This window comes from Anguilla anguilla, chromosome 4 (genome assembly GCF_013347855.1).
Source record: "Anguilla anguilla isolate fAngAng1 chromosome 4, fAngAng1.pri, whole genome shotgun sequence".
Classification (NCBI taxonomy): Eukaryota; Metazoa; Chordata; class Actinopteri; order Anguilliformes; family Anguillidae; genus Anguilla; species Anguilla anguilla.
In genome coordinates this window covers 34,105,364-34,130,651 of record NC_049204.1, presented here as the reverse complement: position 1 = coordinate 34,130,651, position 25,288 = coordinate 34,105,364, and the positions used below count along the sequence as shown (strand labels likewise).

General features: G+C 50.8%; 1 protein-coding gene across 8 annotated transcripts in view; it reads right to left on the bottom strand.

Moving 5' to 3' along the window:
- The window catches only part of LOC118225438 (partitioning defective 3 homolog), a 381,373-nt gene that overhangs the window by 48,376 nt on the left and 307,709 nt on the right, over positions 1-25,288 (bottom strand). The window lies entirely within an intron of this gene.

The following is a 25,288-nucleotide window of genomic DNA, read 5'->3' as shown; positions in this document are numbered from 1 at the left end:
TTTTTTAAAGAAACAGTCCAGCTTGGCGAATCGAGTGCAGGAATCAAAAGCGAGAAACAAAACCACTGATTTCCTCTATTCGTGGTGTCTATTCCCCTTTTCTCAATAGGGTGCATCAGATATTAGGATTGGCGCCAGTGTTATTGTATGCATAAAGGGTCTGACGCTGTTGCCTGTTGGGGTCTGCAGTGGTCTCGCGCTGGGAGTTAGCGCGCGGCGCGGCTCCTCTTCCTCGGGGTGGGCGTTTCCCTCGGAAGCGCCACTTGTAACAGGCTAGTACCGCCCGGGAAGGGCGCGTGTGAACCACGCCCCATTCTCAAAATCCACAGCTGCTCCGGCCTCTTCCCACAGCCCCCCTCACAGGCTGCCGTTGTTCGACCGCACAGAGTGAAAAATGGGGTGGGGTGGGGGGGGGGGGTGGAGAGATGTAACGGCATCAAAGCCCCCCGCTGACCTCGGCGTCTTCTTCGTCCCCTCTTCTCGGGGTCCGGCGGACAAAGGCGGGCCTTCACCCGGCCGCGGGGGCCCCGCGGTGATGTCACGGGGCGCACTGGGCCCGCTGGCTGACTTCTGAGCACAGGTCACTGGGTAGCGCCCCGGGGGGGGGGCAGGAACACAGAGTGAGCCATTGACAGTTCCTTCAAGGAGGCTCGGGGCAGCGGAGCTACAAAAATAGCCCCACGAAAAATCCCGTCAGAGGACTTCTGGGAAGGAGGAAGGATGAGGTGCAGGCTGGGTGACAGTAGTCCCCACCCCGGCTTACGTAGGAGCGCACGGGGGTGAAGTAGGGGTTGTGCTGACAGACTGTAAAAAAAAATGTAGACGATAACGTCATCTATGGACTTCCCCTGGGCTTGCGAGAAGCATTCTGACGCCACGGAAGAGCAGTTTTTGCAGCGCCATTTTGTACACACCGGAGTCAGAGACCGCGCAGTACCGCGCTGGTACACCTGCAGCCCCCAAAAGGGCAGGAAGTCCCCCCCTGCCCCCGGGCGTAACCCTGCCCCCCCAAACGCAGAACAGAACCGCGCCGAGCGACCAGATAACAGAACTTTACATTTTACAGGCCGTCTGCGACACGACAGCGCGTGGAAAAACACGGAATCGCAACCGGATTCTTTCTTCGGGGGCCCTACGGAAGAGGCACCTCACGACAAAAAAAACGCAGAGTCCCTATCTGGAGATCTCCGGAGATATTGCTGTTGAGAAACAAAGAGGACAAAAAACAAGCCCGCCTCGGGCCCCGCGCGCGTCCGGCCCCGGAACACGGCGATAAAAAGCGGCCGGCGAGCGAGAGACCGGCGGCCACGCCGGGCCGGGTTTGCGCCCGCTGACGTCCCCGACCGCCGCGCGCCGCTATCGGAGGATCTTCACCTCGCGGCGCCCCCGCCGAGAGGAGCGGCTCCGTGATAAACACTTTTTCCAATAATCCGCACTCTTTCATTTCGCTTTTAAATACCACGGCAGCAAGCGGGGACAATGAAAGTGCCAGCCTTCTGACAGATGGCCTTTGATCACCGGCTTTGGGTGGCCTTTTTATATCTCTGGGAACAGGAGACACTCATCTCATAATCTATCTGGGAGGGAGAGAACAGGGGGATCGGCCACAACTTTGTCAATTTTATATAAAAATACATCCACAAAAGAGAGGAAAATAACCCGGGCCTGAATCTGGGGGCGCAGCAAAGGGGAAATAAAAAATAAAAGCGATAAAATGAAATGATGTCTTTGGCACCTGTGATCTGGGGGGAAACTGTCGCCATGGGGACGAGAGGTTGGACTTTATTGGAGGAGGTATTCGTGTGCTTTTCTCGCTCCCGGGGTGACGCTGTGTCAGGTGTCGGGGAGCGAAGCTTTTTTTAAAGAGTGATGGCATATGTTGGGCTGGGGGGGGACGCAGAGGGGGTGGGGGGGGGGGTGACATCCACATACGCAAAACCCTGACATGTTAAACTGAGCTGAACGCGTAAGCTCCGTGTGAAGGACAGGGATGAGGCAGACGAACGCGCGCTCATCAGGGGTTTCATTAAAGAGGCCCGCGGTCTGCAGGGAGGAGGGGGGGGCGGGGCCTGGGAATGTGAAGGTCTGGTGTACTGGGGGGGGGTATGGGGGACACGGATCACTCAGCGGGCCCCTAAGCCGGGGTCAGCCCTAACAGGGTCACTCTGGCCGAGGGGCCCGTGGGTCTGAGCCCTGCTGACGGCGCGCAGGGGGGACGCTAATCCCTATTTAGCGCGGCGCAAACAATGCAGCGCCGGCGCGGACGGGACGGGACGGCCCGGGATCGGCCCGGCCGCAGGCTCCCGGGCTCGCGGCTCCACCTGCGGCGGGCCCCGCCCCCCTCCATTGTCCGCCGGCCTACCCTTTCACTCAACGGCTAGGGGTGAAGGGGGATTAGGCCCCGAGTTCAACCCCGCAACCCCCGACGCCATTAGAATGCTGTTTATCCCTCACCCCCCCCCCCCCCCCCCCCCCCCCCCACAACAGAACAGCAGAACGCCATATGTTTCCTGCGTTAAGCCGGTTTATCTGTTTGGGGATTCCCCCTGTTCATTTCGCACCAGGAGAAACTGCGAGAAGGATGTAAGACGCCCTCCTCCCGGACCTCGGGACACACTGGGAACCCTTCATCCCCTGTGCCGTGTGGAAAAACTCAGGCCACCTCTCATCGCTCTCTTTCTCTCTCCGAAAAAAAAAGGTCCCCCTTGATTCTTTTGATTGGTGTCACCCAACGCTGGAGTAGGCCATTAAATATGTAAAATGCTGGACCTGCTCTTGACTGACAGGTCTACCGATACGCTCTGTCGCGAATTTCGTTTCGTATAAATACGGCCAAGGTCGAGCTGGCGACGGCTGCCACGGCATCGCGGCTCGCCCGTGCCCGCCCGATCTTCAGGAAGTGCCACGCGTGACAAAACAATCAGCATAAGCTGACACAGTGACAGCGAATTAAAAACCCAAACAGGGGTTCGTACGCAAACCCCGTCTCGTCAGTTCAGAACACGTAATCGCAACTGACAAAGCCGCGCTAAAAAAACCATTCCGTCTAATTAACTGCGGAAATGCTATTGGTCACACCTGGGGAGAGGGGCGGGCCGCATTAAATATCCGGGACTGTGACCCGCGTAGGGCAGACAGGTGAAACGCTAAGTGCACGTTCTCGCGGGCGGTGAGACTAAAAGCTTTTTTTCTCAGATATTTTTTTTTTTTTAGCTATAGTACAATGTACCTTGCTGGCCGGCAGCCATGCCCCCACTTTACGCCTGTCCCGCTGAGCGGCTGAGGCTAAGCAGGCGCGGCCTGGGTTTAGCACTGGGACGGGAGACGTTCTGGGAAAACTACCTTTGTGCTGGACGTGGCGTCGGTGGGCCAGCAGTTATGATTCCTGGGGCCGCACACAGGAGCACATTAACAGCACAGTGTTAATTCACCATTAGAAATAATTATTTTTCACGCTGTGCTGGAATTTCTTTCCGTGAGCTCAGCGGTCTCAAATTGCACATGTCAAAGGAAACACTGGCAAATTAAAATAAGATTAAAAGCAATTTTTTGAAAAACAATTATAGTAATATACACACATGCAACACTCAAAGGCAAGACATCGCTGCACAAGCTGGTCTGGAGTCAAGTGTGTTTTCGTGGAAACTGACGATTGCCCCACTATAGATATATAATGCCTCAGGCTGTCAGAAGCTGTAGGAAGTGTCTCAAAAAATTATCGTCCCTCACCAAAAGTGTCTGGGCCAATTAAAAACATACACTACAACTGAAATAATATATTTTTGAACTCCAGAAACGGAATTATCCCTTTAATTTGTGATGAGTGACTTGTTTTAATTGGCATGAACAAGCCAAAGGAGAGAGCTGTGTCGTCACAAATTAACAAGTAAAAAAAAAACGAGTAATTTACTTTCACACACAGGACAAAGAACACGCTACGTTAAATAAACGAATTTTCCACGGACACAGCCTCAGAGGTTTAGGCACCCCACCATTAAAGCCCACTCAGGGAACTAAATTAAAAAAGACATGGGGTACAAAACAAAGAGCAAAGGAGCAGCACAGGCCTGGTTAGCATGGCTGAAAGAGGAGACTTCAGAGCCTTTGAGAGATGAGTGAGTAATTTCAGCAACCCGCCAAGGCCTGCCACTTCGCTCACGGTTTAATGAGTGATGTGAGGGAGCAATCTTTATCACGCCAGCGCAAAACATACAACAGGGCACTACAGCAACACACCTACAGCACAATTACAGCACATCTGTCAGGCTCCAGCTCCACGCCCGACTGCTTTCTGAAAGCAGGGCGGGCTGAACACAGAGGCAAATTTCAGGTTCCTCACCGAGGCGTTTCCTTAAGCAACGCGGCGCTGGAGGCCGTGCCGTATCGCGGATGCGGTCACGGCTACGGCGCTGCTGTTAGACACGACGAGGAGCGGTCTGCCGGCAGCCTCCTGTAGCCGTGAGTGCATTCACAATGCAGCACGGGCTCGAGCGCTGCATGGCTTCTATAAAATGTTTACAACGCATCGTAACAATTAACTAAAGACACAACGCCATTTATTTTGCAATAATGCTCGTAAGTAACAGTCGTGTGAAATGAGAGCATTTACAAATGGGCAGTTTGATTAAATGTTACTCTATCAGATTTACAATCACTATAGAACACGCTTTCAGCCAATCAGCATCCAGGGTAAAAACAACCCGTCTATAATTATAATTACGATAGCCGGGATAGGAATCAGTTTCCCACAAAGCCTAGTGAGTTCAGGCTGCTCCATTCACGGCACTGTGGTATCTGAAAAAGGGAAATCCATCCACAACAACCGAAACGAGCCCCTATGTTGAGCCCAGAACACTCAGGCATTATGGGAGCTCAGGACACAGGCTTACACTAAGTTGGATTCCACAAATGCCTCAAATGCACTTCTGCTATTTCACTGCGTCCTTGCCAAAGACATCGCCTGCATAGTGATCCTGGGGAAAGACAAACAACTCTTCGCTCTCTCACACTGCGCCTGAACTTTGTGTCAGTGTCAATCACTCGACTATTTTTTCACTAGACCAGTTCCCAGGATGCATCGCTGCAGAGGTGATCAAAGGGCCTTTAAGAGGAGGCCTTGGCACTTACCATTGGGATTCATTCATTTACCCGCTCCAAATCACCGCGCGGTTCGTTTATTCTTCCCTCTCCTCCTAGAATACTGGATGACCTGATTTTCTACTACCGAGCGGTGGAAGGGGGAAAAAAAACAGTCTGTTTAGGGATTCAGGTGATACAAAGTTGAACGCTATCAAAATGCTGAGAGCGCGAAGCATTTTGAACGCTATCAAAATGCTAAGAAGAGTTTGACAAACAAACAGAGCTACCCTGTAAGCACACTATTCTGAGCGGCAGGTGGTTTTAAATCCCAGGCCTGGCCTGGATGCGAATACGAATCGCGGCACGGAGAGGAATCGTGTCTTCGGTGAGCCAAATGCAGGCCTCGGCGTAAGATGATGCAATAAAACACAAGCTGCTGTAATTGTAGTGCAGAACTCAGGGATCAATGGCTAAGCTTCCACTAGAGAGGCTGCTGCAGCCCTGACTCTGGAGAGACACTGTGGAAAAGTACTTCAATCAGCTCAACGGCAGCAGGTGTAGCCTGTATTTACAGTACCTCCGAGAACTACTCCACTCCACTTTGATGGTGCACGGGTGAGAGACACTGGCTCGGGAATGCGCTTGGTAAATCAGCGCCTTCTCGAGAAGGCGGACTTAAACTGCCTCCTGTTAACAGCGCCGACTGTACCGTACGCGTGAGCGCAAACGCGCTTAACGGAGTCACCGTTCGGTAACTGCGATAAATCACTGATTCCTATGTCACGCTAATATAACACAGGGAAGGAATGTGCACTTCGCTCCATTACTTTCACTTCTTATCGGGAGAACGTCGAGAGCGCAGACCAAAATAAAGGCGAAGAATGCGGCGCCTGGTGGTTCTGCTCTCTGTTTTGACCTGTGACACTCCCTCCGTTTTTTTTTCTTCTTCAGTTTGGCAGCAGCAGGGGACGGCTGACCCCCTCCCATGCCGCTCTCCCTTTACAGAATACTTCCTGTTCCAGAGGGGAACACGGCTCGTGGCTTTGCAGGCTCAGCAGGGATAGTTTTTAATGAATTTAAACTCTTTGAGATGGGCACGGGTCTTTAGGAAGTTGGGGGGGTCTTGACGGGAGGGGTTGGGGTTGGGGTTGAAGTTAGATGAAGGCCTCAGTTGTTTGATGGACACACTCAGCAGGATGGTGCCCCTGAGCCATGGAGGGGAGGGGGGAGAGGGGCAGCAGGGGGGTCACCAGGGAATGGAGGTAATAAAGAGGGAAGCCCTGTTTCCTTGGTTTACCCTTTGCCCCATAATGAGGGCTCCTGACACCAGACGCCAGTGATATGACACATTTGGCAGCAAAGCAAATTGACCTGGGATTTCTCGCTGGTGATTGACAGCTCCTCAACTCGCCGGGCTCCAAATAGGGGCGGGGACGAAAACAGGCTGCTGCACCGGGTCTGGAGCGGCAACCGTGAGAGGCGCAAAACGGACCGAACCGAAGCCGCACCATGATTCGGGTATGAAATCAGCAGCTGGGGAGGACTGCGGCGGGAGAAGGGGGGTGGAGGCTCGGCTGTAACCCCCGAGGTGGAGAGAGCTTATCTAGAGTGGGGGAGGGGGTGGGGGTGGGGGGGTGGGGGGTGTTGGCTGGTGAACTGAAGCACACAAAGGAGAAAGTAAACAAAACACAGCTACACAGGGAGCTGTCAACAGCCCCCAAGATTACTGCTGGATCTCAAAGATAGAAGGAAAAAAAAAACACCACAAAAGCCAAAAACAACAGGAAGAACCACCTGAGGAAGGGCACGTACTGTGTGATGTCATCCATCTGTTCTTTCCATCTTATCTCCCCACACGTTCCAGGTCTGCCAGGACCACGGCTAACACAAATATACACCTGACTGGAGATGTACACCTGCGTACATCTACACAGGCCACTGGAAGTCTGACAAAACATGGATTTTTGAATGCTCATGCCCATATACCAAGCATTCCTATGCACAAATGTACATAAACATTCACATCAACACAGTGGTTTAGTTTCCAACTTTTCCTGCTGCAAGCACTCAAAAATACTCTAATGATTAGATTATGTAATCATATATATAACTACATATTGTTCCCTTAGACAACAGTTTTTTGCACTTTGAGACGTGCAAATTAAACCGAAGTGTAAATTAAGCAATCTATATATATATATCAGTAACTGGATACAAAATTATGGTGATTAAATAGTACGCAAAACAATTAAGCACAAAGCAAGTATTTTTTTTAAGCAAGAGCGAGACAAAACAAATCGAGTGCATGCTTAGGCCAGAGATTTAACTGCTCTCTGTAATAAATCTTTACTTTTTCATGTGACAGCTCATCTTTCTTAATAAAGAAAAATGTGCGGCACAAAGGTTTAACGAAAATAACTTTCTTACAGGCAGTGCTGAGGTTGAACGACAGGACTGAACGACAAAACACCATAACGAAACGTGATTTCTATTAAACTATGCACCGCAACTCCTACATTTTTCACATCACATTAATCACCTTGACACAATTTCAAACCTGGGATTATTTTCATTCGTAACCACGACAACATAGAGCGACCGCTATCGCCGAGCGGCAGTTTGACTCGAGGTGGCCTTCCTGCTAAAGAAAAGAAGATAAAAGTTTCACAAGAAAAGAAGGAGAACAATGTGGTGATGTAGAAAGATGGGATTACCAGAAAAAAAATCGAAAGGCTTCCACAGACGGAGTGGAAGACTTTACTTTGGACAGGCTAATGCGAAGTTTAGGAGGTACAGGCTACAGGACGTTCCTGTGGCCGGTGAAAAAGCACAGAACCTTTTTCAAGGGGTTAGACGGCGTTTCAAAAAGGCTCCCATTTCATTACAGACGGCGTACAGCACAACAGCTGTCCAATAATACCCCCGCGGCCCGGCAGCCGAATTATATGGAGGCCCGTCAAAGAGCATCTGATCGATATTTCGAACCCAGCGAACTACGTCAGATTAAGAAGCCGCTCTTGCAATTGAGAGGCGGTGGAAAGTGGAAAAGAATCAAAGGAGCCGCGTGAAATGAATATGATTTACACTTACACTCACAAAAACACTTGAGTGCAGTTGGCTACGTGCAAAAGGTTTGCATAACTCTTGCACTTCATATGTAATACTAAATGAATGTGAATGTTGAGGTCTGGATGTACTTGCACGAGACGGTATTCTGTTGGAATGTGGTCATTTAAAAAAGACATGACGTACTAATAAAACACTGTCTTAGCATTTTGCGGCAGTCTAATAGCCAGTCCACATACCACCACATGGACCACCACATACAATAATTGAAAGGCCAGTGGGGAAAATATTAGCCACCTATCCCAGACACACACACACACACACACACACACACACACACACACACACAAACGCGCGCGCGCACACACACACTTCTGTCTATATAGTCACAGCATGCATGCAGAAAACCATATTTATCATTCATTTATCTTTCATTGAAGTGTCATTATATTCCATTATTGCCTTTCTCTTTTTGTGCAATGAGAAGACAGTCCCATTTGATCATACAAGTGTAGATAGAGAATACCTTAGTAATTTATTTCTGCAGGCAGAGTTGTAACATGCCAACCCATTCTCTCTGACAGACAGTCAAATCCTTTCCTAAAAATGCATGAGATTTGTGAGAGCAAATCTCATGCATTTTTGCCAACACCTTCACGTCCATAACAGATAAGCCAAACACAGGCACAATTGCTCAAGATTCTGTTGCCTTAGTTTGATCAACTTGGCCTCTAACAAGTCTTAAGGGTGTCTAATCAAACTTTAACTAGATGAACGTTACTCTTGTCAGCCTCCTCTTTCTCTTTCAAGTGCTAATGATTTTAAGACAAGGGAAATGTACAAGATTATTTATTTATGAAAGGGCACGCGGCAGTGGACTCCAAACAATCATCAGCCCAATACAAGTTTAGACAACCAGGTTCATAAATACACATTATATTTACCTGAATAATGTAAAGAGTATAAATAATTTACCAGTCCAGCTCACTTACATATAGTGGGAACTGACCCTTAAGGTGCTGTTTTATGAATACCTGGCACAATTCAAACATGTGACGAAGGGCCACCTTATTTTGAACATTTATTTTGAACAAAACAAAAGAGGATCTATTCATTCACACATACATACCCAACTCAGAGATTTCAATGCCTCACACTTCAATCACCAATTTGAACAGAGTGCAAAAAGTTTAATAGTGTTTACAAAACTGCTTATTTTATGGACAATACAAAGTTTCTAATGCAATTTGACCATTCAACCAAAAGACTAATTAAAACCACTGACACTCAAAAGATAAGGCCTCTGACACGCAGCTAGCGAAACTATGTACACATCTGACTAATTAAAATATTTGTCCTTTAAATGTACCAAAGTACCACTGCAGAAGATTAATACGAAATAAAATGACAACGCAATTACTACGCAGAGACTTCAGCGTTATCAGAGAGAGACTCCTGGCATTTTCCGAGGAACGGCGAAATGATAATGCGGCACTCGCAGATGAACCCAAACAATAAAGTCTGACAGTTACAGCAAAATATAAAGCCAATGATTACACCCCACCGAAGCAGCGCCTGCTTTTGAATTACGACCGCGCAGCCTTTATCAGGGCCATTCCTTTTATATCCGCAGGGGGAACAAACTATTTATGTGACTGACTTTTACAATGGAAGAGCCCCCCGGGACCAGCACCGAGACGCATCTGGGAACGGGGCTGTGTTTCCGTAATGCTTTTCGTATGTTCTCTCCGTTTCCTGCTTTATGGGTCTTCTTGCCGCGGAGTTATGGATTGGGGGGGGTGGGGGGGGGGGGGGGGAGCGGCTGGGGACCCCAGCAGAGAGGGTGAGTTATGAACCCCCGGGAAGATGAAAGGGATGGCGGGTCCGGTGCGGCATTTACAGCTGCTGCACCGCAGGGGGCGCTGGCGAGGCGTCGCTCTCCGGGTTTCAGCAGCGAGCGAGCGAGCGGGGATCGCCCACCTCACCCCCACCCCCGCCCGTGTCCTCGTGGGCGTGACTTTAAAGAGGGTCGCCCGTTTATTAGGGTAAAGGGTGCGGCCCAACAACCCACGTACCGCACGTGGAGGGGAACCGTACGGGTCGCCCGAAAAAAAACCCCGCCCGCCCCGCCGAACCGCAATCGGCTTCCGCGCACGCACACGAGCGCCTGTGTCCCTCTCCCATCGCGCGCTAAGCCAGATTAAAAGCGAAGCGGTGAGCGCCTGTCGGCGAAGCTCCGCCGATCTCCCTCCCCCAAAGGCGGCCGTGTGCCGCTCCAGAGGCGGCTTCGTCCGGGCGGAGTGTTTCTGTGCGAACGCCGCCTCTCTCCTCCCTCTCCTTTTCTCTCCGAACCTCCCAATACGCTGATTAAACAGGCGGGCGCCGCCCCTCCCGGGCCTCTCTGCGCCGCATGGCCTGGCTCCCCTCACAGCGGCCATCGTGCCAATATTAAGCGCGGGATTCGCGTCCGGGTTTCTGAAATTGGAAACGGCGAGTTTGACTGATCAGCTTTGGTTCCTCGTCGGCGGGGGCCAGGGCGAGCGTGCGTGTGCAGCCGTTCTCTTAATTTCCCGCCTTTTTTGCATTTTTAAAGAAAAGGCCTGACCTCAGCCCCCCCCCACCCCACTGCCCTCACACTTCCTTCTCTTGACCGTCCGGGGTAAAAAAAAACAAAAAAAACAAAAAAAAAAAACACAGGCCCAAAAATAATAAGCAGGCCATTAAAGACGGGGGCGGGGGAGGCAGCTGCAGGACCCAGAGGACGTCTGCGAGGGCTCTTCAAATCAGGGCCTTATTGAGCAGCCTCGTTAGGGCTCTTTCAGCAGGGCCCGCCGCCGGGCTACCCAAATCACACGGAGAGCCGCGCCTGACCTCAGCCGCGAGAGCCGCTAATTACCCCGCCGACGTAACGGCTCCTTGTTTGCAGGCGCGCGCGGGACGAGCGACGGAGTCTTCTCCTGTCAGCGTCGACGCCTCCCGAGCCCCGCCCAGGCCCTCTCGCCGATGCGAAAGCGCTAACGCGCGAGGCTTCGCTCCGAGGCGCAGAGGAGGTGTTTCGATGCGTAAGCGCTCCTTCTCCGTAAGATACGGTAAACAGAGGAGAGAGGAGAGCAGCCGGATCGGAGAGAGGGGAGCGCCGGATCGGAGGGAGGGGAGCGGCGGAGAAAGGGCGCGAGCCGCGTTCCCCCCGCCCCCTCCTCAGCCGCGCGTCCGCCCTTCCTGTTCTCAGACGGGGCCCTCATCTCTTATTTATCCACCGTCCGACAGCACCGCCTCACACGATAAATTGAAAATGTGCAAATGTTTCAAAAAAAATAAATAAATAAATAAAGAATAAAAACACGGGTGGCGTCCGCCGGCGAAAGCAATCAGGGCGGGGAACTCATTACGGACGAGGCGCCCCCGCGTTTCGTCCCGCTCCCGGGCCCCACGCTCCAGCCGTTCCGCTCCGTTCCGGACCCAATCAGCGAGCGCTTCCGCTCCCGAGTCCCCGCGCGAGCGTGCGACGGCGCAGCGGAGTGTGAGGTGCGTTTTAAACAGCCTGCTCTGCGCTGTTCTACAGAGCCTATATACATATATATACATACACACATACATATATACACACAGACACACCACACACAAACACACACACACACACACACACACACACACACACTCATACATACACACACACACACACACACGCTCATACATAGGCACAAACCACACACAGACACACACACACACACACACACACATACCCACACACACATATACACACACACTAACAGACTATAAGCAATTCCATCTGTACGAGACAACATCATTCCTTTGCCTTGTGCTTAAAGAACAAAAAAAAAGACATGTACGACCTCACTATTCTGAGAAAAAAATCTACATCGTCTCCACCCGCCTCCCTCTCGACACAAAATGGCAGGAACACCATAAAGACAATATTGTTTTTAATTGATACCCCAAGTAATAAAAAAAAATGCAGCCGTTAACCCTATAAAATGGAGCGGGGAGCCGTCTGGCAAAGCGTTAATGAAGGGCCTAACGCCGCACCCGGGCCATCCTTTACCTTTTATCTGCGCCTGGAGAGCGAGCGTTTCAGCGCCGCCTCCCTCAGAGGGGCCCTTACCCGCCACCGAGTCCGCTCCGCTCGCTCGCCCGCGCGCGCCACCGCCGTTACGCTAAGCGATGAGCCCCCCCCCCCCGACAGGACGGGGCTGGGATCCGGCGTCACCACGCACCGTGGAAACGAGCTTCCGTCTGCGGCACCAGAGCAATAACGAGGCACGGGAACGAGAGGGCGGCGGACGCGGGGGGGAGGGGGGGAACGTCGCACAGCCCACCTCGGGTCTCCACGACATCCTCCAGAGTGATTCAATAAGGCCGACTTAATGAAGATGCCACTGTTTATTAAGTTTGTCCTTCTTTAAGGGAGAGCTGTAACTGCCTTACGGACCCAGGAGGGGGATATTTCGGCAGCGTCCCCCCCCCCCGCCCCCGATGAGCGAGGGCAGCGGCGGAGTGATTCAGCCCGGCTCGGGACTCCCGGCTCCCAAAGACGTCGGCGAGGCTGCTCGTGACATCATCCCCGTCGCCAAAATCGGCCAATAGCCGGGGCCGCCGCTACTCCCTCCCAAACCGCTAACGCAATTTCCACTAGCAATTCTTTGTCATTAAAAAACCGCTGCCGGCCCCTCTGCTCTACCTGTCGGCTTGGCGGGATCCCTGTCCCCGGCTCAGGTTATGCGATGCCCGCTCCCGTGGTCTCTGCTGCCTGTTCAATGCTGAATGCAGGACCAGGAGGAGTCTAATGTAACGCTCAAATTGTACCTCGCCAGACACAGTTCACTTGCAGTCATTTTATTAGCGAAGGTAGTTCATTAAATGGGAAAGTACGAGCGAAGTACTGCTCGCAGACAACCTGAGAGACGTGATATTTGAAGAACCCGCACGCCGGTGGCGCCAGGGCGCTATTTTTACCACCGCGCCGCATCGTGAGGTGTCTGCAGCCAGCCCAAAGCCGGGCTTGTTTTCAGACACCTTGCAAATCCGCTTACGAGCCGAGGCGTCGGAAAAATTAATTTCCACTTCCCGCCGCCCCGTCCTTCGCTTCTCGCCTCCTCGTCCGTTATGCTAATCGCCGAACGGATCCGCGCGATCCGGCTCGCCGCTCGGAGTTTGTTCAAAGGAGAAGAAGAAGGGGGGGGGGGGAGGAGATTGCGAAAAACAATTGGCGGAGGATACGTACGCCACCCTTAGAATAGCAAACTAATGCCCGTTGTTCTGACTGATCGTACAAGGCTCGCTGGCTCGACGGCAAGCGCCGCAAATCTAATTAGGATCCGCATACACGGTGCCCGGCTTCAGATTAATGTAAACTCCTCATCCGGCTTAGGAGCGCGCTCAGAAAGAAAAAAAACAGCACTAGGTACCATCTCACATGACAAGGTATTAAGACCACAGAGCCCGTGTTCCAGAAGGAGCATCTGATGCGCGTATCTCTGCTGAATGTGAATGATCCGGGAGGATTACTCCATCAGGAGTGGACGGAGTGGCGTGTAATCAAGGCAGCCGGGGAAGCTGGAGGGCGCTCGCACTTGTCCTGTGCCCTCATTAGGAGCGCGCCTTCCCAAAATCGTGGCGTTCAAGAGTGCCAACTGTTTCACGTTCTTAAACGTGATTCCTATTTCTGACCTCACTCCGGAATCCACTCAGAGCTACTGTTAAAAATATATATATCTAGAATTAAACTAAAGTAATGTTTACGCGAATCGAAATCAGCGGCCATTTTGCCCTGTGGGGAAAAAAGGACCTGGTCCCCCGTCCGAATGGCCTCGTCGCATAAGCGAACGAGCGGTGGAAAATATGCGAAGCGGCTGGCTGATTGGGGAACTCATAATAATGCTGAATGGATGTTACAGTGGTCAGGGACATACCAGTCCTTCTCCGTAGATACAGTAAGCGGGGGAGGACTTCCGTCTCGGTTCTCACAGAAGCAACAGCCCGCTCCGCTCCGCTTGGGGTTTTTCGGGAATCGGGGAGACGACAGAGGAAGCCGGGTCCAGCTTATTACTGTAAGGCGCTGGCACTGACGCTGCTGAATTTCAGCCTGCTCCACTTTCCCCTCCCACACTGCAGCGCAATCAGGGCAGCCAAACGGAAACGGGAAAGCACGGTGGAGGCTGTGCCCAAGCCAACGGCTGGGTGGGGTGGGGGTGGGGTGGAGTGGGGGTGGGGGTGGGGGTGGATTGGGGGGGTTTTGGAAGGCCGGCAAGCGGAGCTGCCAGGGAACAATTAGAACCAAGTCAAATAAGCTCCCCTCCGCTGGCCGACGGACGCGCACACAGTCCACAGAGTGGAAAGCATTCATACGGCCCACACCCCACACTGGCCTGCCACCGCCCCACCGGGGGAGAACCTGCCCTGCTGACAAAGAGAACGGAGCGCCCAATCACAATGTCTGAGACGGGGGAGGGAGAGAGAGAGAGAGAGAGAAAGAGAGAGAGTGAGGGGGAAGAAATGTGATGTCTTTGTGCTCTGTGGTCACCTGGTTTTCAATCAAATTTACTACAGAGACTATTTTTGGAAAGCGTGAGAGCGCTGCACATAACTGAAAGTGAACCTGAGGATGTTTGCGGAGGGACCCGTGATTAGGTTACAGAATTGGGTTATCCATCATGTGAAAACTGTCAAATACACTGAGTCCGCGGGCTGAAAAAGGAGGACAGCGCGCGGGAACCAGCTGATGAGATGAGAAATTCTGCCCCTGATTTTCATACCTCACGCTTGACGATTTATGCAAAGCTTAACACTTCCATTAGAGGCCTAACTGCATCAGCAGGGGCCTCAACCTCTGGCTAGGAAACATGTGTATCGACGCGTGAGAATAAAACAGGATATGAGGCGTAACGCTGCACCTCTCAGTTATTCACAGAATTTTACACAACGAACGAATCAGAAAGCAGGCAGTCGTTGTTATTAAGCCGTCTGCATTTACTGTGAGAGCTGAAAACCAACGAGCTGATCGAACAGATTCACCCAAAGGCCGCCTCAAAGGGGCCAGTCACTTCATCCAATCCTCCCGCAGCATCGTTTCACCGCTCCACCCAAGTCCCCGTCTGTCCGTTGCGAGCCGCGTCGGTGCTCCGGCGGGTCGGCGGCGGGCCGGCGGCGGCGGAACGGCGAGGGATCAGCCGGCTGTTCACTCCGGCTGATCGCGCTGAATTAATTGCCCTTTGGCATGGCACGGCGCTGCCGGGCCGATCGCGGGGCCGGGCTGAATCGTAACGCGACGCCTCTTCATCTGCCCCGGCGCACGCGCAGCGAACGAGGCCCACGCCCCGCCCGCGTCCTGCCGGAATTCATTAGGGCAGGGAGGACCCGCTCGGCGAGGGCCGTCGATAAAAGCGCGCGTGCATATGTACGCCCGCCGCGCCTCTCCGCATCTACAGCACGCCGCGAGCCTGCACCCCCCCCCCCCCCCCCGGCCTGTTTACTTTTCTAAATGAACGGAGCGGTACAAACAGAGAAGATAAATTGCCTCCGAATGGAGCGTCTCATCTTATACATCCCAGAGGGCCCTCTCCAGAGAGGGGGGGGAGGGGGGGGTGTGGAATGAAAAGAGACGTGGGAGATAATTCACTTGCTTTGCCTCCCAAATACTCCGGCTATGGAGGCGCGGGCCGGGAGATAAGGCCCGTGTGCGTTTAGAGCATTAAGACCCTTGGACTCTCAGGCAGTACAGTGATGGCGCGGTGTAGAGCGCTGGAGTCCGTGGAGAAGATGGCCGTCCGTGGCACACGTCCGCAGCCGAGAAAACGAAGAGCGACGAGAGGGGGGGGAAAAAGCCCCTTCCCCAAAACGAGGGCGGGCCAAACCGCGTCCCCGTCGCCAGGCACCCAACGGAGGCGGGGCTGAACGGTGGCCACTCCCTGTTCTCTGAATCATTATTTTTACAGTCGGCATCGTCAAGAGGACTGGCAAAATGCAACATAAGCAGATGTCACAAGCAGAGGATTATCTTCCAAATAGGTGGGTGGGGAGGGTCAGTAGTACCAGAGAGAATATGGGGGGGGGACAATGTGAGAACACAGAAACTGCTTTTAGCATTTGTTTGGCTTGGCAGAGAAAAAAAGAAATATTGGAGCCAGTCATGATATTAGAGGCGTCTTATAACAGAAAACCCCTGACGACACAGTAAGCGATGAATAAATCAGGCCAATTTGTTACCGTAGCGAAGCTGCAATTAACATAATCTAAAGAGGCCCGGTTAAGAGTGGATATCTATTACACGCGGCAGAAATGCGGGTTACTCACTTTCCAGAGGCTGATGAGAGGAGGGATTCAGTGCTCACATCGCACACCGGCGGTCGTCGTTTATTCTCCTTTATTTACGTGTCAGCGCATTATCGAATAATTTAACTAATTCGGTAAATTAAAACAGCCAAACAGAAAAATAAATAGGGCAAATTGTCCTATTCAAATGTATTCACACATCCTGTTCCATTTGTCATAAATGGCGCTTTCCTGTTAGCGTTCTGAAATTATGTTAGCATTCTGCAGCATCTGAAGAGCTCAACACCCCTTCACGCACGGACACGGCAGGTTTGTGGAAGAATTACCCAGGTTCCTGCGCTCTTTCACATCAAACTCACATCCGTGGGGTATGCAGAAACTCGGAGGACAGACGCTGCTTGAATGGCATTATCTGAGTAGAGCAGGCCTGGAACAGAGTCACGCCACTTCTGTATCGCAAATAGCAAACCCCCGGTATGTCAGGTGGAGCCAAACGCTTCTCCCAGCGTTCGCCCAGGGTCGCATCGACCGCAGGACGGTAACGATTGGCCCTGGCGAAGAAGGAAGAGGACGGTCTGCAGGGATGCTCCTCTGCGGGGGGGGGGGGGGGGGGGGGGGGGGGGGGGGGGGCGGGCGGACGGCGTTCCTGTGCCAGACGTGCATTTGCGGCTGAGCTGTCGTGAAACGGGGAGCAGGAAGTGACATTAACGGCGGCGGACAGCCGCGACGAAGCCGCGGTGGCGGTGTGAAGTGCATCCCGGGTGCGAGATCGCCGCTGGACTGGCTGTTTCCCAAACCCCCGGGGCCACTGCGCCCAGCCCCATTCACACAACCACCACGCCAAACACACACCCAAACAAGGGGTGCTGTAAAACCCTATACCCACACAGATTAAAACACAGCCATATTCCCCCAACACACCTCAGTATGTTTCCAACTCTGTGTGAAGTGCTTATCCACATCAGATTACACCACCCTACTCTAACCCTCCCCACGTGAAGGCCTGGTCACAGATGATACCTCCTTACTCTAACCCTCCCCATGTGAAGGCCTGGTCACAGATGAAACCTCCCTACTCTAACCCTCCCCATGTGAAGGCCTGGTCACAGATGATACCTCCTTACTCTAACCCTCCCCATGTGAAGGCCTGGTCACAGATGATACCTCCTTACTCTAACCCTCCCCATGTGAAGGCCTGGTCACAGATGATACCTCCTTACTCTAACCCTCCCCATGTGAAGGCCTGGTCACAGATGATACCTCCTTACTCTAACCCTCCCCATGTGAAGGCCTGGTCACAGATGATACCTCCTTACTCTAACCCTCCCCATGTGAAGGCCTGGTCACAGATGATACCTCCCTACTCTAACCCTCCCCATGTGAAGGCCTGGTCACAGATGATACCTCCTTACTCTAACCCTCCCCATGTGAAGGCCTGGTCACAAATGATACCTCCTTACTCTAACCCTCCCCATGTGAAGGCCTGGTCACAGATGATACCTCCCTACTCTAACCCTCCCCATGTGAAGGCCTGGTCACAAATGATACCTCCCTACTCTAACCCTCCCCATGTGAAGGCCTGGTCACAGATGATACCTCCCTACTCTAACCCTCCCCATGTGAAGGCCTGGTCACAGATGAGACCTCCTTACTCTAACCCTCCCCATGTGAAGGCCTGGTCACAGATGAAACCTCCCTACTCTAACCCTCCCTATGTGAAGGCCTGGTCACAGATGATACCTCCTTACTCTAACCCTCCCCATGTGAAGGCCTGGTCACACATGATACCTCCTTACTCTAACCCTCCCCATGTGAAGGCCTGGTCACAGATGATACCTCCCTACTCTAACCCTCCCCATGTGAAGGCCTGGTCACAGATGAAACCTCCTTACTCTAACCCTCCCCATGTGAAGGCCTGGTCACACATGATACCTCCTTACTCTAACCCTCCCCATGTGAAGGCCTGGTCACAGATGAGACCTCCTTACTCTAACCCTCCCCATGTGAAGGCCTGGTCACAGATGATACCTCCCTACTCTAACCCTCCCCATGTGAAGGCCTGGTCACAGATGATACCTCCTTACTCTAACCCTCCCCATGTGAAGGCCTGGTCACAGAAGAAGAACCAGATGAATAACTGACAGTACTGTGGAGGCCGACCGTTAGGCGGCGGTTGTCTTTTCACTGAGTTTGGCACCTGTCAGTTTGGGGTTCTCCGTGGGGGTGCTGACCCCCTGTCGCGTCCCTCCGGATTGTACGCCTTCCCGGGGGGGGACCGCCATGTCACCTGTCCGTCTGAGGAGGGCGGCTGTCCTTTCGCCTCTCCCCGTGCATTAGCGTTATGCGTCCTTTTTCCCCGTTGCGTTCGCTGTCGTTTAGAGACGGCTCAATCAACCCGCCCTGGAGTCCTGCCCTCGCGCTTCGCTCGAGTGGAATGTAAGCGAGGGAGTCCAGTGCCTTTCCCTCCCCATTTTTATAGAGAACATTATCCTGAGTTTGTCAGTTATTGAACTTATTGAAATGCATTGGGTAAGAAGAGGGGGGGAAAAAAAGAGGAATTACTTACTTGAATGTCTAAAGTTAAGTACGGAGCATCATGCAGTTTAGATTGAATGTCCCCCTCATTTATAGTTGATAACATTAGGGGCAGCCTGACAGCACATAACCAGCCCATTGTGGATATACATCTCAGCCTTAAATGGGCAATTAGGGCTCTTTTTGAAAGGCTCAGCATTCTATGGTATTAGCAAACAGAGAGGATAAGCACTCGTTGACAGTCATAATGTATTCAAATATTCATGAAATATGAAATATGAAATTTTGATATTCAGAATAATAATAGAGAGATACAAATTTATAAATACAATGCTTTCAAGTCCCTTTCTGCCTATTCCAGCCATTACTTCCAGAGTTCAGTGTTGATGACAACCTTAAAGTTTTCAAGATTGTAATGGCTGAGAGCATTTCAAAAGTAATAATCTATCAACATACTTTATCTATCTATCCATCTATCTATCTATGATCATAGACACATACATATACACAGTACATACAGTATAGAGACTGAATAATCCCATGGTGCAGCAGTAAAATTTGAGACAGCATTTCAGAAATCATTTATGACTCTGTTTGGCAGAGCACTCACATCTTTTTAATAAGATCCTGCTCGCTCATTTTAGCTTTACAGTTGCATTAAACCTCTGACTGACATACTCTAAAAGCAAGATCAAGGGCATATATTTGTGGACTTTTTGTTCCATTAATACATTACCAGTAGGCCATTTTCTGATATGATTAGTGTTAATGACCTTGCTCAGCAGTGCCAAAATGCAATATCTGAACCCATAACCTTCTGGTTTCAAGGTGCACTCTCTACCCACTCATCTACACACTGCTGCTTACAGAAGCCAGTGGGTTGTATAAGTGGTGGTGAGGCACAACCCCAAGGTCTAGCCGTCTGATTATTTTCAAAGGGTCACCTCAGTTCAGGAACCCATTTCAATCCATAAATGACTAGCTTCTTCATGCTCACTTGCTCGACTCGAGGCAGGGAATGCTCAAAGTGACCTGCATACAAGATGGCTGCCACCAGTGCGGTGTTCGATTCCTACATCAGCATGTGGAGCGAGGAGCCACAGTCACAGATCCACTCCATTAGTTTTTCCTCCCTTAAGCCTCTACAACATCCCATCAAGCGGAGAGATTGGGCACAATGCATGGCGGTGCTCCTTCACAGAGGAAGGTTCCTCTGCTCCTCCCCCTGCTCCACTATTTATATTTATATAAGTGTAACACTGACGTGAGGTTAGCAAGTCATTTTGTGCCTACATTACACACTCAGAATATTAAAACACACCATAGCCATTACTGTTATTGGCTTTCATGTAATCGCTTTTATAACGATTGTCAGGGAATCCTTTCGGGATCAACTTTTCCCCTAACCGACTGAGTTTAGCAATCAGAGTCTTCGCTTTGGACCACCTGCGGCTGATCGTGTTCAATTTATAAACTTGGCTTCATGGTTGCTGTAAGGTGAGTTTTAGCATTGTGTCAATTTTCAGGCACACTGAAAACACAATATTCAATACATAATAAGAGAGACAGAGAGAAACCCTGCAGTCATGTCTGTGATAAAGATGCAAAAAAAAAATCAGAGAAGCATTTGGACAAGAAGTAATGGCATTCCGGTAATCTGAAAATACACTTACACAAATCATAGAAAATAATTAATTATACAGTTTCACAATTACGAATAAACTACAGCCAGTCACGAATAAAAAACGTGACCTGAATTTAGTTTAGAATTCATGCCCTCTGGATATGGCTGCCATGCTGAACTATGAGAAAGCTATTACCTCAGAGAGCCGAAAAACAAATAAAATGAAAACTGAACCAACAGAAATATTCTGGCTGGAGATTTTGACAGCATGTACTGCGGTTTTCAACCGCTCTGTGGATGGATGACAGGTTTCACAACTTAGTTTATGAGTGAAGGGAAGAGCGTACGTGGAGGGATTCCAGAACTGTGTGGAAATGTCTCTCTCGTCATGTTCTGGAGCAGCAAGAAACACTTTCAAAATATAGCTGGCCGGGCAAGTTGCTTTTGCTAAACAGCCATGGGACAGGCTCCAGTGACACAAGAACACAGAATACATTGCGCGGAATGGATTTTTAGCATTAACACTGGTATCTGAAATTGCATTTTTGATCCCCTTTGTAGCAAAGGCCTGCAGACGTTCTGTTGCTATCAGCAGGCTAGCTGGCTGGCTTCAATACTGAGTTTACCTAGCGGCACTGGTGTTTGCGTAGGTGTAGTGTATTTTGCTTTTCCACGGCTACCTTAAATGGTACAGCTGGTATTCTTGACATTGAAAAATATCATGCAATATTTTTTTAAGCATTGTAATAACTGCCTCATTAAAGACCCTCTTCACTCAAAAACATGTTTATTTTTCACTGGTTAACCCCTCTTGTCAGCATGAATTTCACTAAACAGATTTTTGTACAGAACTTGTCACCAATATGATGTCACAAATATGTCAAACCTATCATGGTCCACTATGCAAAGATATGCAAATAACAGGACAGTGATGTGGTAAACTGAAACCTTAGCACACAGAAAGCAGACTAGTTAGTGATATTATTGAGACAGTTTGTGTGGTGAACATTTAGGATGCAATCCCAAGATTAGATCTTTGTTCCACTCGTTATTCAATTCTGGAACAAAAATTGGTTGAATTTGTTTGTTAAAATTGTATTGATGTGCCTGAAAGCCTGAAATCTGTGCAGACCCACCCAGATACAGGTTCAGGGCTCACTGTGGATCATGACACAACTTTCACACACTTTTCAACGCAGCCTTCAATTCTGAGCACGCTCTTTGCTCAATTAAAAGACTATGAAATAACGCGTAACCTTTTTTTTTGGAAATTCAGCCAAATTAACTGCAGATATGTTTTTTCAGCACCTGTGTGACACAGCTGTGTGAGAGGTATTTATATAAAGGTGGTCTGGAAGGTTTGAAAAGCGCGGCGCATTCCAGCTCCGTCCGGTGGGGACCGGCGCTTCCCTCGCAGCTGAGGGCCCGGCTCCGTTCTCCCGCCTAACGGCGACGAGGCGCCGCTCTCAGACGCGCCAGGGGTCACGTGATAATCACCAGATGTCTCCAGCAACAATACCCTTTTTTTAAGAAATCGCAGATAATGCTAATTATTACGACTGCGAAACGCAGGGGAGCGGGCGACCGTCCCGGAGAGCGAACGCGAATAGCGAAGCGCCCCCGCGCGGGTGAGCCGCCTTCCCCCGCCCCGTCCTAGCCACAGAACGGGCCTTTGTTTTCTGGAAACCCCATCTGGGAGTTCCCAGGCAGAGGACGACTCTCTCCCAATTACAGGGGCTGACAGCCCAAACTTAAATCACTGCAGATGAAACAAGTGAAACAACAAATTACACGGCTTCCACAACCGCAGGGGCCACAGCGGGGGCCACACTCCACACACAACACAGGGGTTTTTTTTTTGAAAACCCCAAATCACTCTAACTGTAATAGATTCTAATTGCTGCAGACTGCATAAGTACTAGAGATGCTGTTTGTCAGGGGAAATAAAGATGACTGGGCGGCAGGGGTTAATGGTGGCCACCGTGACTACACTGGAGTAAAGACAAAAAAACACCCAAACCAAAGAGCCAGAACCCTAACATAACAGGCATCAGGTGTCAGACAGAGCCAGCTAAATGGATCCTTCCAGTATCGGGCTACATATACCGCTTGAATTGTATCTGACTTCCAATAAACAGCACAAATAGAAACTCTTGCAGCTGTGCAGGAGTACCACAACAATTTTTGCTAGCAATTTCGAGGCAGATTTCAAACGCTGAAACGCAAAATTAAGGCCAGAGGAAAAAAAATGTGTTACTGCACTGTATATTAATCTCAGCTGTGATTGACAGAAAAGGTTGAATTCTTTTTCCCAGGTTCTAATCCACTTCCTGTTCTGCGACCTTCCCAAAGGAAGTTCATTTCCCTCTTATCGTCTCAGATGTTTTTCTTTTCATTCGTGTCACAGCCAAACGTGAAAACCTCAAAGGTGTTCTGTTTTTATTCTGCTGAACAAAAACCATTAGTCAGTCAATCAGCACTTTTCACAACCCAGCACTCCAGGACATGCAACCTTGAAGCACTGAAAATACTTACAACTTTGTATTTCACAGACTTTTCAAAATACAAAAACCAAGTAATTTTACTCTCCTTTTCTTCATACTGAGTTAAATTAGAAATGCACAATGTTGTTGGCGGGTTATATTACTGTTATGTTTGTTTTGGTGAAATAGAGAAGAACAACCGACTGCCAGCAGTAAATAGCTGCTTGGATGTGAAGTGGTTTAAGCTATTTTTAATACAAACTGGGAACGTCTGAGCTAACGATGAATGCAGATAAATAGCTGGATGAGCAGCTAATCACTGGGGAAATCTAATTCTGTATGGTACATTTCAAAAACACAAGCCGACACCAACCGAAGACATCCTTTCTTTTTTAAAATGAGACTAACAGTATCAGGGGCAGTGCCACAAAGTTTCGTCCAAAAAGGACCAAGAATCAAATCAAGCATAAAACGCAGGTTAAAAAAAAAATAGTTTGAATCATACAACATGAAATAAATTTAGAATAATATAGGGCTTATTATCACAGGCTTAGTCTGCACACACGCACACACACACATGCACACACACACACACACACACGCACGTGCACACACACACACACACACACACACGCGCACACAAAGGAATACTGACACCCCCTAACGTGCATCACTGCCCGTTACTGTGGAATGATCATAAAAGCGGCGTTTCCAGCCAATGATCTCGAAGAAAAGACTTTGCCGTTTCACATGACGGTCTGCTGAAAATGAGCCAGAGAACAATGTTGACGCGGGGAGGCGGCCTGGGGAGGGCAGGTGGCGGTGAATGGCGGCCGGGGGCCGAGGCGTTTCGACAGCGGCGCGCCCCGCTGACAGGCGCTTCTCCGACGCCCGCCTGGCGACGCTTCCGTGCCCCCTTCTCCGGATCCGCCATGGCAACCCGGAGAACGGACGAGGGCTGCAGAGCCGCCATTACAGGACAGGACAGGCAGAGCGGAAAAGGCTCACTCCCTGTCCCCAAACCCCCGGCGACAACCAAAGCAGTTAGGAGCGCAATCTAAGAAGTGTCAGCAAAAACCTGACCCGGAAAGATGTGTCACCAATTCGCGAGTGGAAAGACGACGCTGTTTCGTTCCAGTCGGGGGGGGGGGGGGGGGGGGGGGGAGAGAGTCAGGTTTTGGCCGGGGTGAAGCCATTCAGCGACAAGCAGTCATTACCGAGAAAATCATTTCAGAATCGCACGAGAGGTAATGGTGCATCTGTTTGCAATTACGGTCCTCATGCGGCAAGGATTTCGCAAAGCTGTTTTCTCAGAGAAATGCGATAAACACACGATATAAATAGTTCCGCTATCGCCGCGGAGACTCAATGAGATAATTGCCAATAACTGACCGGCACGCAAAAGTAAATTTGTGCGCTAATGCGTTAATGATTCCAGTAATACAGCACTCACTGAATTTGTTAATCGCTCTCTTTTTTTTTAGACTTCAGCAAAACTTGGATACAGCAAAACAATATCAAAAGTTGAAGTCAGTCGCGTCAAATGAACTGCCGGAGACCAACCTCACGAGAAACGCGGAGCGGCGTTCGTGCGGCTTCTCTTCGAGCGGCCATTAACGTCTCTGACGCAAACGGAATTTTTTATTTTGTTTCGCCGAGGCCTAAATATCAGAAAATAAGAAAACTGCAGGTTCTGAACTGAACGTGCCAGGAGCCGCCGCCGCTCTCTATAACAGAGCCCGCGAGCTCTCCGGCTCTCTCAGCTCGGACGGGCGCGTACGCTAACGCAGCCGGGCCGTAAATAACCAACCGAGGCGAAAGTAATTCTCCGCTCCGTCGCAAAGTTGATTACGCCCAACGCAATCACCTTGGCAGAGCCCTCGGATGACTCTCGCCCGCGGTCCGGGGTCCACGCGCCGCCGCCACCGCCGCCGCCGTACCGCCGTAAACAAACCGGCGCGGAGAGCTGATTGCTTTTCTGCTTTTTTTTTTCCCAGGCTACAGGTGTTGCCGGGCGCACGATTTCACAGTTTATTTGGGGGAATAAAGTGTGAAATCCCCCTCGGGCCCGGGGCTAAGCTCAGGGAAAGGTCAGCGGCTCAGGGTGACTGGCAGGTGCCGCTCCGCGCAGCGGGTTCATTACAAACCGCGGCGACACCGGGCCGCGCCGGCGGGGAGCCGATGCTAAGGCGCTACGCTAAGACGCTCCTTT